Source organism: Lutra lutra, chromosome 12, assembly GCF_902655055.1.
Source record: "Lutra lutra chromosome 12, mLutLut1.2, whole genome shotgun sequence".
NCBI classification, from domain to species: Eukaryota; Metazoa; Chordata; class Mammalia; order Carnivora; family Mustelidae; genus Lutra; species Lutra lutra.
Genome location: NC_062289.1, coordinates 19,700,894 through 19,713,529, shown reverse-complemented (window position 1 = coordinate 19,713,529; position 12,636 = coordinate 19,700,894).

The window sequence follows — 12,636 nt, the reverse complement described above, 5'->3', positions numbered from 1 at the left end:
CTGGCTGTTCTAGGGTGGGCTGGCAAGCGAGACACCTGCTAGTTTAAGTTCCAAAGGTCTCCTGAGTCATATTCCAAATAGAATCCTGGGGAATTTCACTGAGCTGCTTTTAAAGCAGTTTACGTGCACTGCAGTAATGGGTAAACTAGCTATTTTGACACATTGCAAAAGAATGTTTTTGAAAAGAGAAGCGCTCCTAGTGAAAACAGACAAATGATTGAGGGACATTTCCTTGTAGCTGAACTCCGTGTTGATGTAGGTGTTTAAACAGCCAGTTCCCCACTCGCTATTTAAATATCTATATACTGAATTAGTTATTCACCAGGGGGAGATGTTGAAGAGAAGCAAAAATGATACAATTAAGTTACAAATATAGGAGATACAGTCCAAAATATCCCAACTGTCCTCTTTTTCTTCTTTAACGAGTGTCATTATATTTTGATGTGTTTAATAATACAGCAGAGGTTAAATGAAACATGAAAAAGGGATGTACATTAAAATTGAGATAACTCTTCCTTCAGTGAAGTGGAACCCAGCAGATGTAGCTGCACACTGTAATTGCTGCCTGTTTCCTGTCAGTCTGATTAAGTTGCGTTGTCCCGGCTCCAAGTGTAAGAATCAGTGGCTTCCCATAGGGCACAGCATGGGATGACGGGCTGAGGCAGCGGCATAACTACGCGCACCTCCTGCTTCTCCTGGTAATAGTGTAGACACACAATATACATTGATGACATATAAAATCAATAGGCTGTGGAGTGGATTAAGAGCACACTGTAATCCGTCTTCCCGAAGTTACATCCCAGGAAAGCCAAATAAACAATAACACCCTGAAATGGGAGGCCCGGTGGACCAGTCTGCTTGCTCCAGAGCCAGCGACCGCAAGGAGGCTCATTTTTAAAGGGAACGAGTATACATTTAATGTAATCTACAAGTGATCAAATCTGGGATCCATCTCCTGCTTTTATTCTTTCCCCATCCCGACTGGGTCTTCTGGTTTCTGAACCATCCGGTCAACTGACAAGTATTTCCTGGGCACCAAAGGAAGTCCAGCCGTGGGTTAGGATTTGTAGGGGAGCGATCCCAGAAAGTTTATGATTCACTCGGGGAGACAACACCAACAGAACACGGAACAATTAAGAGATACACTGTACGAGTGAGAGTTTGGGGAAGGGGCAGCTTGGTGTAGCCTGGAATGGTGGGAAAGACCTTGCAGGAGGATAGAGCTTGAAATAGGCCTTGGAGGGTGGGTTGGGTTTAAGTAAGGGAAGGGGAAGAGGGAAGGCTCAGCACGCGGTGAAATCCTGGTGGCCAACGCTGTTCTGGTCCACATGAGCGTGGGAGGCCTGGAAGAGCTCGGTCTAACTGGAATGCATGGTAGAGGAATAAAGGGCCATAGGGATTTATTGTATGAGGATCTCAATAAAGGCACTACCCTGCAGTGAGCTTTCACCCTCTTTAAGAATAAACTTATCCTAATAGCTATCAATAGAAGCTATTGATTTACTTAAGTTCCACCGGAATTGATTCCGTTTCACTGAGAAAGTCTCTGATGTGCATTTTCATATTTAATTTAATGAAATTCGTGCTTGCAATAGAAATGGTTGAAGAATGAGAGGAAACGCATCATTGGATTTGGTCCCCATGAAGTGATTTGACCAGTTTTTTCTGTGTTAGAGAGATGTGCTGATCTCATGTACATATAGCCAAAATGGACATAGGATAAGTGAACCTAAACATACTATAGCATGTTGGATGTAAACAATGTGGACTTCTCACCTAAAAGGGAGGACATTCAGTTCTGGACATTCAGTTCTGGAAACCATCCTCAACGTGCTGACTTAATAAAGTCTGAGAGTGGCGATGAGAATTATGAGTAATTACATGCAATTTATAAATGATAACAAAAACAATAATTACACATAAATAAGAATACCACATAGATAGGGCTAAGAGGACAGTGTCTAAGGAAATTCAGAGGAGGGAGGGATGACTTACAGCTGCCAGCAATCAATGCATATTACTTCTTGTATGCAGGGGTTTCTTTTAAAGTTGTTTATTTATTTATTTATCAGAGAGAGAGAGAGAGACAAGCAGGGGGAGCATCAGGGCAGAAGGAGAAGCAGACTCCCCACAAAGCAGGGAGCCGTATGCGGGCCTTGATTCTAGAACCCTGAGAGCTGAAGGCAGATGCTTAACTGACTGAGCCACCCAGGCCTCCCTTGTCTGCATATCTGATTCCAGTTTGACGTCAAGTTCATATCCTCAGGCAGTACGTTTCAGTTGGGGGCCCTGGCAAATAAGTTCCTGGGTGTCACCAGCTTGGACTTAATCACTTCTCATCTAATGAGAAAACTTCAGACCTTGCAAAAGAGAAAAAAGATCAGCCACTCAATCAATTATTATGGGTAAGCTCTTGATATAACTTTGGAATAAGCATGGTCCTTTATATGTCCAGAAAAGAAATATTTCCTTTGAGCTGTGTAGACACCAGTGGACTGAAATGAGATTGAATTAACTGGATTCATTTATACAGCACTCAGATAGTAAGAAGACAAGCTGTTTTAGATACTCTTAATGACTGTAACCTGTTTCCCTAGCTCATCCCCCTTAGCGTGACTGGAGGAATTCCGGGGACCCTTCAGTAATTTCAGACTTCACACTCTCAGGAGAGTTGGGCTGTGTGATACCATTGGCTTCCACGAAGCACCTGTTTACCTTTTCCCTGGCTCCAGTGTCTAGCCTTGTGGTTCTCTGTCAACATACTGCCCAGGAGGGATCTTATCTGAATGTCATGGTCAGGTGACATGGATCAGCATCTCTTGCTACAAGATGTTAATCCCGGGGATGTTCTCTGCTCCTCCTTGTCAATCTCAGGGGTTTCATGGAGGACCAATAGTTCCCTCCCCTCAAAGCTTCTACAAAGCCGATTTACATTTTTGGTAAAATTTGGTACATTACATATTAATTTCTTAGCAGTCTGACATAAATTTTTGGTGGGAATGGTAGAATCAAAGGATAATACCACCAACTATTTTTAAGGTAGTTCTTTCTCTCACACAACAGCCATTAGTCCTTGGACCAAGACGGTGTGACTCCATGCTTTCTTTTACAGCATATACTTTTCTTCTTTTTAAAGTTTTTATTCAATTTAATTGACATATACTGTATTATTAGTTTTAATAGTAGAATTTAGTGATTCATCAGTTGCATATAACACCCAGTGCTCATTACATTAAGTGCCCTCCTTAATGCCCATCACCCAGTTAGCCCATCCCCCCACCCACCACCCCTCCAGCAACCCTCAGTTTGTTTCCCAGAGTTTGCACTTGATCTTAGCCAAAAGGCTGAGAAGCGATGTTTCCTAGAGTTCAGGCTCACGATTTGCCTCCCTGTCTGTTTTCATCTTATTTTATTTCTCCTTCCCTTCCCTATGTTCATCTGTTTTGTTTCTTAAATTACACATATGAGTGAAATCTATAACATATACTTTTCTAAGTGATATCTTGGTCCTTAAATATAGACGCATGACAGAACAATATACTCCATTATCCAGACAAATCACACATACTGTCTTTCGCATAATTCTATCTCTTTAAATTAAGTGGGGATAACATTTATTGGAAAGGAAACTACTTGCTAGAAAGGAAAATACAAAATATTAGGGCAATGATGATACACACACACACACACACACACACACAAACATATACACACACACTGAGGTAACCTTAGTGTAAGGTTTCTCAACGCTGGCAGCATTGACGTTTTGGACCGGACAAGTCTTTGCTGTGGCACCTGTCCTCTGCATTATAGGATGCTTAGCACATCCTTGACTTCTACCCGTTGTAGGTCAGCAATACCTTTCCTGCTAATGACAACCCAAAATAACCCCAAATATTGCCAAATGTTTCTGGGTGGGGGGCGCAAATGGCTAGTTGAGAATAACTAGAAAAGTTACTAAAATCCATATTTTTAAAATCTAGAACTATGCTACAACAATCGTGTTCCAACTTGAACTAACATTGCTGTCCTGGAACTAAAACTAAGCATTTGGGAAAGGTCATCCAATCACTGTAAATCTTTTCAAGTTTTCTGCAATTTAAAGGAATTTCACATAAAATCTCCATATCAGCTGGTAATCCTTATGAAATGCCAAAGAATGTGAAAAGAGGAGTTTATAAGCTACGGAGTGGTAGGATTGATAAACGTTCCCAGCAAAGTTATACAGCATATCATTAAACAGGTGGTTTAATTTAGAAAAGAAAGTGTAATCATAGGCACTATGATGGGTTTATGAGAACGAAGCAAACAAACAACCTAATTTATTTTTCTTTATCTTTTGGGTACGTTATTCGTTTGGGTTGTGCTTAGACACCAACTGGGTGCACAGCAATACAATTCTGATGCTACCCCCCTGGGGTTAGCATCCCTCCCCATAAGTTAAGGGCTCAGTCCTCCATGGGATTCCCTGCACTTCCCATGTAAATGGAGTCTTCAGGACACCCACACTTCTGGCAAAGTTGCTTCTAGTCCAGGAGATTCCCATGATCGCCCTCCTCAGGTGTGATAATGCACTAGCACTACTTACAGAACTCCAGAAAGTGCTATACTTACAATTACAGTTTTATTAGAAGAACATACATAAGGCTAGGTCTGGGAAAGAGCACAAAACTTGCATGCTTTCTTCTTTGGGTGCCAGGACCTATCACTCTCTCAGAATATCAGTGTGTTCACCACCTAGGAATCTCCACTGAGCTCTGGTTTTTATTGGGGTTCAGGCATGATTGATTAAATTATTGGCCACGTCATTGAACTCCATCTCCGATACCCCTCCCTTCCCTGGAGGTTGAGGAGGTTGAAAGTCTCAACTCTGATCCTGTGGTTAGTCTTTCTGGTGACCAGCCCTCTTTCTGAAGCTATCTGGGAGTCCACTAAGTCGCTCATTAACATAACAAAGACATTCCTATCACTCAGGAAATTCCAAGGGCTTTTGAAGCTTCCTGCCAAGACAAAGACCAGAGGAATTCTTTATTATACTTCAGGTAGATAGGGAGAATTGAACAAATCTATCTTTACTTTAGCAAGACATTTCATAGAATGTATTCCCCTCTTAGTGGAAAATATATAGATATATTAGCTAGTTAATAGCATAGTTAGTGAAATTCATAGTTAAATAATTATATCCAAAGGGCATTATAGAATGGATTAATCCGGAAGAATAAAAATTAAATTGGACCAAAGAAGGCATGCCTGTCAGGTTTCCAGATGACATATAACAATGAAGGATAGCTAATGTTTTAGAAAAAACAAAGGTTCAAAAGGACTTCCGACAAAGAAGTAATAAAAAGACATGCACCTCCATAGCCATGAAGGACTCAGGTTCCTTCCATACATTCTGCTCCACCATCTTTACTTTCCATTCTCAAGGTCACTTTATGGTCCAAGATGACTGCTGGAGTTTCAACAATAACATTCATATTCCAGGCAAGAGGAAGGCAAAAGAACAGGAAAATGGGTACATATCCCAGTTGCCTTCGTGTCTTTTTTAAAAAGCCTTCCCAGAAGTTCCCCCAAACTTTCACCTGCAATTCACAGACATGTGCTTAGTCACTTAGCTGCAAGAGAAGCTGGGAAACATAATTTTTTTTTTTAACTTAACATAAGGCTGTCCTACCTCCAAAACCAACCACCTAACCAAGCAAACAAACCAATAAACAATAAACTTTAAAATCTTTAAAGTCTGAAATATGATAAATACTAACAAAGTGAAACTAACAAGATGGGTAAATCATCTTGATTTTATATTAAAATGAATTTAAAAATTATAACAAATACCACTTCTAAGTATAGGTGAAAAGTTTGCTAAATAAAATATTAGCAAATGTAATCTGGCAATGTAGTAAAGGAATAATGCTTGTCAGAATAGGGATTATTTCAAAATGGAAAGACGATTTAATGTCTAAATCCAATTTGTCACTCCTCTGCTCAGAATTCAGTGCTTGGGCTCCCCTTTTGACTCAGGAATTTTTTGTTTTTAATTCTTATTCTTCAAAATTAAAAGCAGTGCTACAGAGAGTATACAGGCAGTGCTATGATAAAACTTTTTTTTTGCATCTTTTAGGACAACTCATAGTTAAAAATCCTTTTTTCTTTTTTAAAAGATTTCATTTATTTGACAGAGACAGAGATAGTGAGAGAGGGAACACAAGCAGTGGGGTGGCAGAGGGAGAAGAAGCCTGATGCGGGCCTCGATCTCTGGACCCTGGGACCATGACCCAAGCCTAAGGCAGATGCTTAATGACTGAGCCACCCAGGTACCCCAATTCATAGTTAAAAATTCTTAAAAATGGAATTGGTGGGTCAAAGTGCAGGCACATTTTACATCTTGTTGAGTCTGACAAGCTGCCCTTCAAAAAGACAGTATTGATTCACAATTGAAGGCATTGTGCAGGCGTGCCTGTTCATTCCTAACTTTGCCTAACACTGGTTATTTTCATGTTTAAGAAAACAAAACAAGGGGCGTCTGGGTGGCTCGGTGGATTAAAGCCTCTGCCTTCTGCTCAGGTCATGATCCCAGGGTCCTGGGATTGAGCCCCACATCGGGCTCTCTCCTGAGCAGGGAAACTGCTTCCCTCTCTCTCTCTGCCTGCCTCTCTGCCTACTTGTGATCTCTGTCAAATAAATAAATAAAATTAAAAAAAAAAAAAAAAGAAAACAAAACAAAACAAAAAAAAAACCTTTGGGGGCGCCTGGGTGGCTCAGTGGGTTAAGCCGCTGCCTTCGGCTCAGGTCATGATCTCAGGGTCCTGGGATCGAGCCCCGCATCGGGCTCTCTGCTCAGCGGGGAGCCTGCTTCCTCCTCTCTCTCTGCCTGCCTCTCTGCCTGCTTGTGATCTCTCTGTCAAATAAATAAATAAAATCTTTAAAAAAAAAAAAAAAAAACCTTTGGTAATGAGAAAACAGAAAAAATGTCGAACTTCACTGTAGTTTTAAAGATTTTACACTTGATCTAAGCCAAAAGGCTGAGAAGCAATTAAAGATTTTATTTATTTGAGAGAGATTGTATGAGAGAGAGTTATCACAAGCAAGGGGCAGAGGGAGAGGGGGAAGCAGGAAGCCCAATGTGGGACTTGATCCCAGGACCCTGGGATCATGACCTGAGCAGAAGGCAGATGCTTAACCTACTGAGCCACCCAAGTGTCCTATTGTAGTTTTAAATATATTTCTTTATAAGTGAAATTATCATCTTTCAAATGCCTATTGATTATTTTTTTCCCTTTTCCACATACCTCATTTTCTTGTCTTTTTTCATCATTTCCTATTAATTTGGAGAAATGCTTTCTATGTTAAAGTTACTTTTCCCAGTTTGTCATTTACCTTTTAACATTGTTTTCAGTGTCTTTTTCCATAGAGATGCTGTAAACTTTTTAGTTTCTTAATTTATTCAATTATTTTTTCATTTTTAAATGGTTTTTAGTAATACATCCATGTTATAAAAAGTCTAGTATCTTCTTCTAGTATCCTTTTTTTTCATATAAATATTTAATCCACTTTAGTTTTGCCTTTGTGAATGGTTTGAGATGGATATATGGTGTTTTCTGATTTAACATTTAGATATTTTTCTAATACTTCTAGAAATGTCATCTTTATAATATACTAAAGTTTCATTTACATCCAGGAATAAATTTTAGTATAAACCTGTAGGACCTATATGAAGAAAATTATAAAAATGAACTGAAGAGCAATTAGTAAATGTTGTAAATAGAGAGTTAAACCATATTTCCAAATTGGAAGTATCCCTACTATCCATACTGTATAGGTTCCTATTATTCCCACATTCATATGTAGATTTATGCCACTCCTAAACAAAATTCAATAAGATATTTTTGGAACTTTACAAAAATGGCTTGAAATTTAATCTGAAAGAAATAACCCACCAAGAATTGGAAAAAGAAACATGATGAGGGGACGATGACTTACAGGGTATTGAAATATATTTAAAAAGTGGAATAAATAATAGCAAAGTGAACTGTGCAGAAAAGAGGCAGACAAATGGGCAGAATTAAAAACCAAGAAATTGGGACACCTGGGTGGCTCAGTCGGTTAAACGTCTGCCTTCAGCTCAGGTCCTGGTCATGGTCTTGGTCCTGGGGTGGAGTCCCCCCCAAAGGAGCTTGCTTCTCCTTTGCCTGCCGCTCCCCCAGCTTGTGCTCTCTCTCTCTGTGTGACAAATAAATAAATAAAATCTTAAAAAGAAAAAGCCAGGAAATTGTCTCTAGTAGTTAGTAATTAATAAAACCAACAACTTCAAATCAGTGAGACAAATGCACATTATTTTAAAGAGAATGAGAGAGACACAGGGGACTAGAATATTATGATACAGTTATTTTACCAAAAATGTAGGTAGATCCTTACATCACACTCATGGATAGCTTAGAGAGTTAGAGAGAATTCTAGTTTTAGCAAAACATTTCAAAGAAATAATCAAATATGTATACATACACACACACACACATATACACACACACGTATATGTATATAAACATGAAGAACATGGAGGAAAGCAGTGAACACCCGTGTGTCCAGCAACTGTTCTTTATATGTTGATAAAGAAATAAATCATTATCAATAAAATTGAAACCCTTTGTGCATCTCTGTGTCCTGATGCTTTCACCCACTTTGTCTCCAAGGGTGAATGCAATTTTTTAAGTTACGATGGGCATTATTTAATTATAAACTTCCCATATGTCAAAGTTTGAGGGAACTGATTAAATCATTTATGAAACCTTGAAGTGGTGAAATGTTATTTATTAAAATAAGGAATTAAAATCTATTTTTATTATTACACATGTAATACATACACATTATTGGACACTTAGAAAAATAGTATCAAAATGAAACAAAATTATAAAATCACCTGGATATAACCATTATAACTTTTGTTGTCATGTCTGTTCATCATTTAATTTTTTAAAATATAGCTACATATTATTTAGAAATTAAATCACACAATGCATATAGTCTTACAATTTGCCTTTCCTCTTAGCAACCTTCAATAAAACCATTTCATTTTACAAAATACTCTTATAAAATTTAGCAGCTGTGTCGTATTGCATGGGTGAATATTTACTCTGGTTTTTGATATTTTTATGTTATTTCCATTTTTCCTTGGTATAAATGAAATGACAGTAAATTTCTCTGTTGCTAAATCTTCACTATACAACAATACTTATTTATTAGGTTAATTCCTAGAAGTGGAATTTTTGGCTTAAAGTTTTAAACAAAAACCATCTTTAGAAGGATATTTAGTGACATGACATATTGCTAAGTAAAAAAGGAGACTACAAAAATAATATATACAGTATGTTTGCAAATGTTAAAAGATGTATGCAAATGAAAGGCTGGAAGGAAGTACAGTATATCAAAATGCTAACAGGATATCTCTGGGCAGGTGTATAATATGTTACTTTTATTTGCTTCTTTATACTTTTCTGTTGCTCAGTTTTTGTACAGTAAACATTACTGCCTTTTTTGATCAGAAACAAAATATTTTGTTAAATAATTGAATAAATATTGGAAAAACACGCAGTTACAAAAAAGAATAAAGAAAAATTGCATATGTACAAGGTTTGGTCAGGTTTCACAACTGTCCTTGTGAGAAGATCTGGAGGTTATAGTGAACCACAAGTTAAGAAGATATTAAAGCTGTTTAAGAATAAAATGCATATTACATTGTCTAGAACAGAGCAAAATAATAGTTCTCCCACAGTCTAAGTCTGCGGGACTACACGTGCCACGCTGTATTCTATAGAGATGAAATGCTGTGTTCAGATAAATGGCACTAGGTTGTTAAGAGGGGTCGGAAGCTGGTACAAATTACTGGGCCCAGCCATCCAGAGAGGCACCAGGGGCTGATTATACTGTATGTCAACACAAATCCACTGTTGCTGGGGACGCCTGAACACAAGTTTTTTCATTAGGGTTCTAACCCCTTTCTTGGCATCCTTCTCTTTAGAGCGTGGAAGTCACTAGAAGCCTGAAGCACGGTATGGAAGGAGGAATGGTAAATTCAAGTTGAATCAAGGCCAGCATTGAACTCTAAAGGAGCATAGTCTGGGAACTGGGGCAGTCAGACTTCCAACGGGATGATGAGAAGGAGGCAAGTCAGTGCGCCGTGATGTACCTACCCTGCAGGGTTGGAGCTGGCACTAGGAGAGGACTCCATCCCTGGGAAGAGCAGGTTAGTTTTCCAGGAATTGCAGAGTCATTCAGTGACAACTAGCGTCTCTGTTAAAAGTAGGACAGCAGGGAATGTAAAATGTCAGTATTTTTCCACGAACCTAAATTTCTATTTTGAATTTTACCTGGTGGCAGAAAACTTAACCAGGTTCATCTTTGTTTACTTAACTGCTGTTCACTTCAGTATTTTTTCTACTCACTTTGGGGCTATTCACAGATACCTTGGGACTCTGTGGTGAGGACCTACAAGCTTCTGGCCAGTCTTCCTTTCTGGGATAGAGTCTCGACAAGTCAGCAGACTCCTGATTGGGATTCCCTTGCCAGGTTCTGGAGTCATCACTAACCCCCAAATTCCTCACCCCTTGTTCTGCCTAATCATAGATTACTCTGCTTCAGCTGCCCATCCAGAGTCAGACCCTGGGGCAAATCCCTTATGATGCACCTTATCCCAGATCCTAGCTGGATCCTAATTCTCTCGCCTCCCAGTCTGTTCTTCCTGGGCTCTGGTAAATTCCCAGTTCTTCATTTACAGCAACAATTGTCCTATTGCTGTTTTATTCTTACACAAAAAGACAATGGACATTCTATATTATACAGGGTGAAACCGGACATTCTATATTATACAGGGCGAAACCACACATTCTGATTTCCTCCCTTGATTTCAGAAATTTTAGTAACATAATTGCACAGAGTTTGCTAGAAACACAATTTCATCATCAATCTCTCTTGAAGTGATTTAAATTATTTCAAAGCAAAAGAGAGGTAGTATGTAAAATTAGGACATCTTTCTGGTATATTTATCATGCAAAAGAAAATCCAGAGCTACGTGCAAAATGAAGCCACCTCAAAAATGGCAAATATGAAATTCTTTAAAGGAGCAGACAAACCATGGGAACAGATGGGCAAACCAAAAACTTACCAAGTTTATCACCTTCTAAAATAAGCTAACTGAATTATTGGTAGACGTAATTTGTGTCATATTAGGAGAGGGTGCGCTGACCAGGAGCAGTTCTCAAAGAGCTGACAGTTATTTAAAGGAGGGAGAAGGATCTGGCATAAAAAATAGGAAATTGATACTACTACTTAATCGATAGCATTTGTTGATTATATGGGAGAGGCACACACACACATGAGAGAGAGAGTGGGAGATCCTAAAATAGTGCCTGCCAATAGTAGAGGCTTAACTGATACTTGTTGAATGAACACAGTGGGGTTAGTTGAAACTCCAATCACTCCAAATGGAATGGATAGAAAAGTCTCACTCTTAAACAGCTTAAGTTCAATTAAACAGATCTTTCTTTGAAAGGAACCTCTTTTTTGTGTGTGTAGGCACTTCTTAGGTCATATTTGCAGGGTTGGTCATCAGCAGAGATATACTTAGTGGCCAAAACTGATGCTTAGGATGATTGATGTCTGTTCTGATTGACTGATGCCCAGGTAGTAGTGGCAGTTTACTACAGTATCGTGACCAGCATCTCTGCATCTGTATTAGCCAAGAGATCTCTGGTGTAGACACCCAGTGAATTGATGGGGAAGGGCTGGATGTTGAACTGATAAGACTAGAAAACCCGCCTAGCTAGTTTTGGGAAAAATCAGATCCTTACTTCATAACACAATAAATTACAGAAACAATAAAAACTTAAATGTAAAAAAAAATCATTTTAAAAATACAAGTCAAAAAAAAAGTGAAGATCTGATTTTCCATAGAGGAACGAAAAACAAAGAAAAACAGTAATCGAGACATGTTTGATACATTGGTCAAAGTAAAAATTTTAAATTTCATATATCAAAAATCATGAACAAAATGAAAAGGCAGATGATAAGATGGGGGAAAATCATTTGCTTCAATTACAAAAAAGGATTGATGATATAAAGGGTTTATATAAATAGATTAAAAAAGCATTAAGCCTTCAATAGAAAAATGGGCAAAGGACATTAATAGGTAATTCACAAAAGAGGAAACGGCTAAAGAACATCTGAAAAGCTGTTTGATGACAATAGTCTCAAATATATACAAATAAAACAACGAAAACTTTTTAACCCATCAAATCAAAAAATATTTTTTAGCAATGATATTAGTCATTATTGGGGACAGTAGGAAAGAGAATACTCTTTATATATCACTGCAAGGACTGAAAATTGCTGCGACTCCTCCAAAACTCCATTTGACCATATATTTCAAGAGCCTTAAAAAAGATTTATATATATGGATCTAGTAGTTCTAATTATAGAAGTCTATTCTACAAAAGAATCTTAAACCCAAAGATTTATGCACATAGATTATCATTTTACATAATTTACAGTAGCAAAACTGGAATCCACAAACATTCACCCAGACAGAATTATGTTATATTGCTGTGATGTAAAATTAGGCAGTCATTAAAAATGAAGTAACAA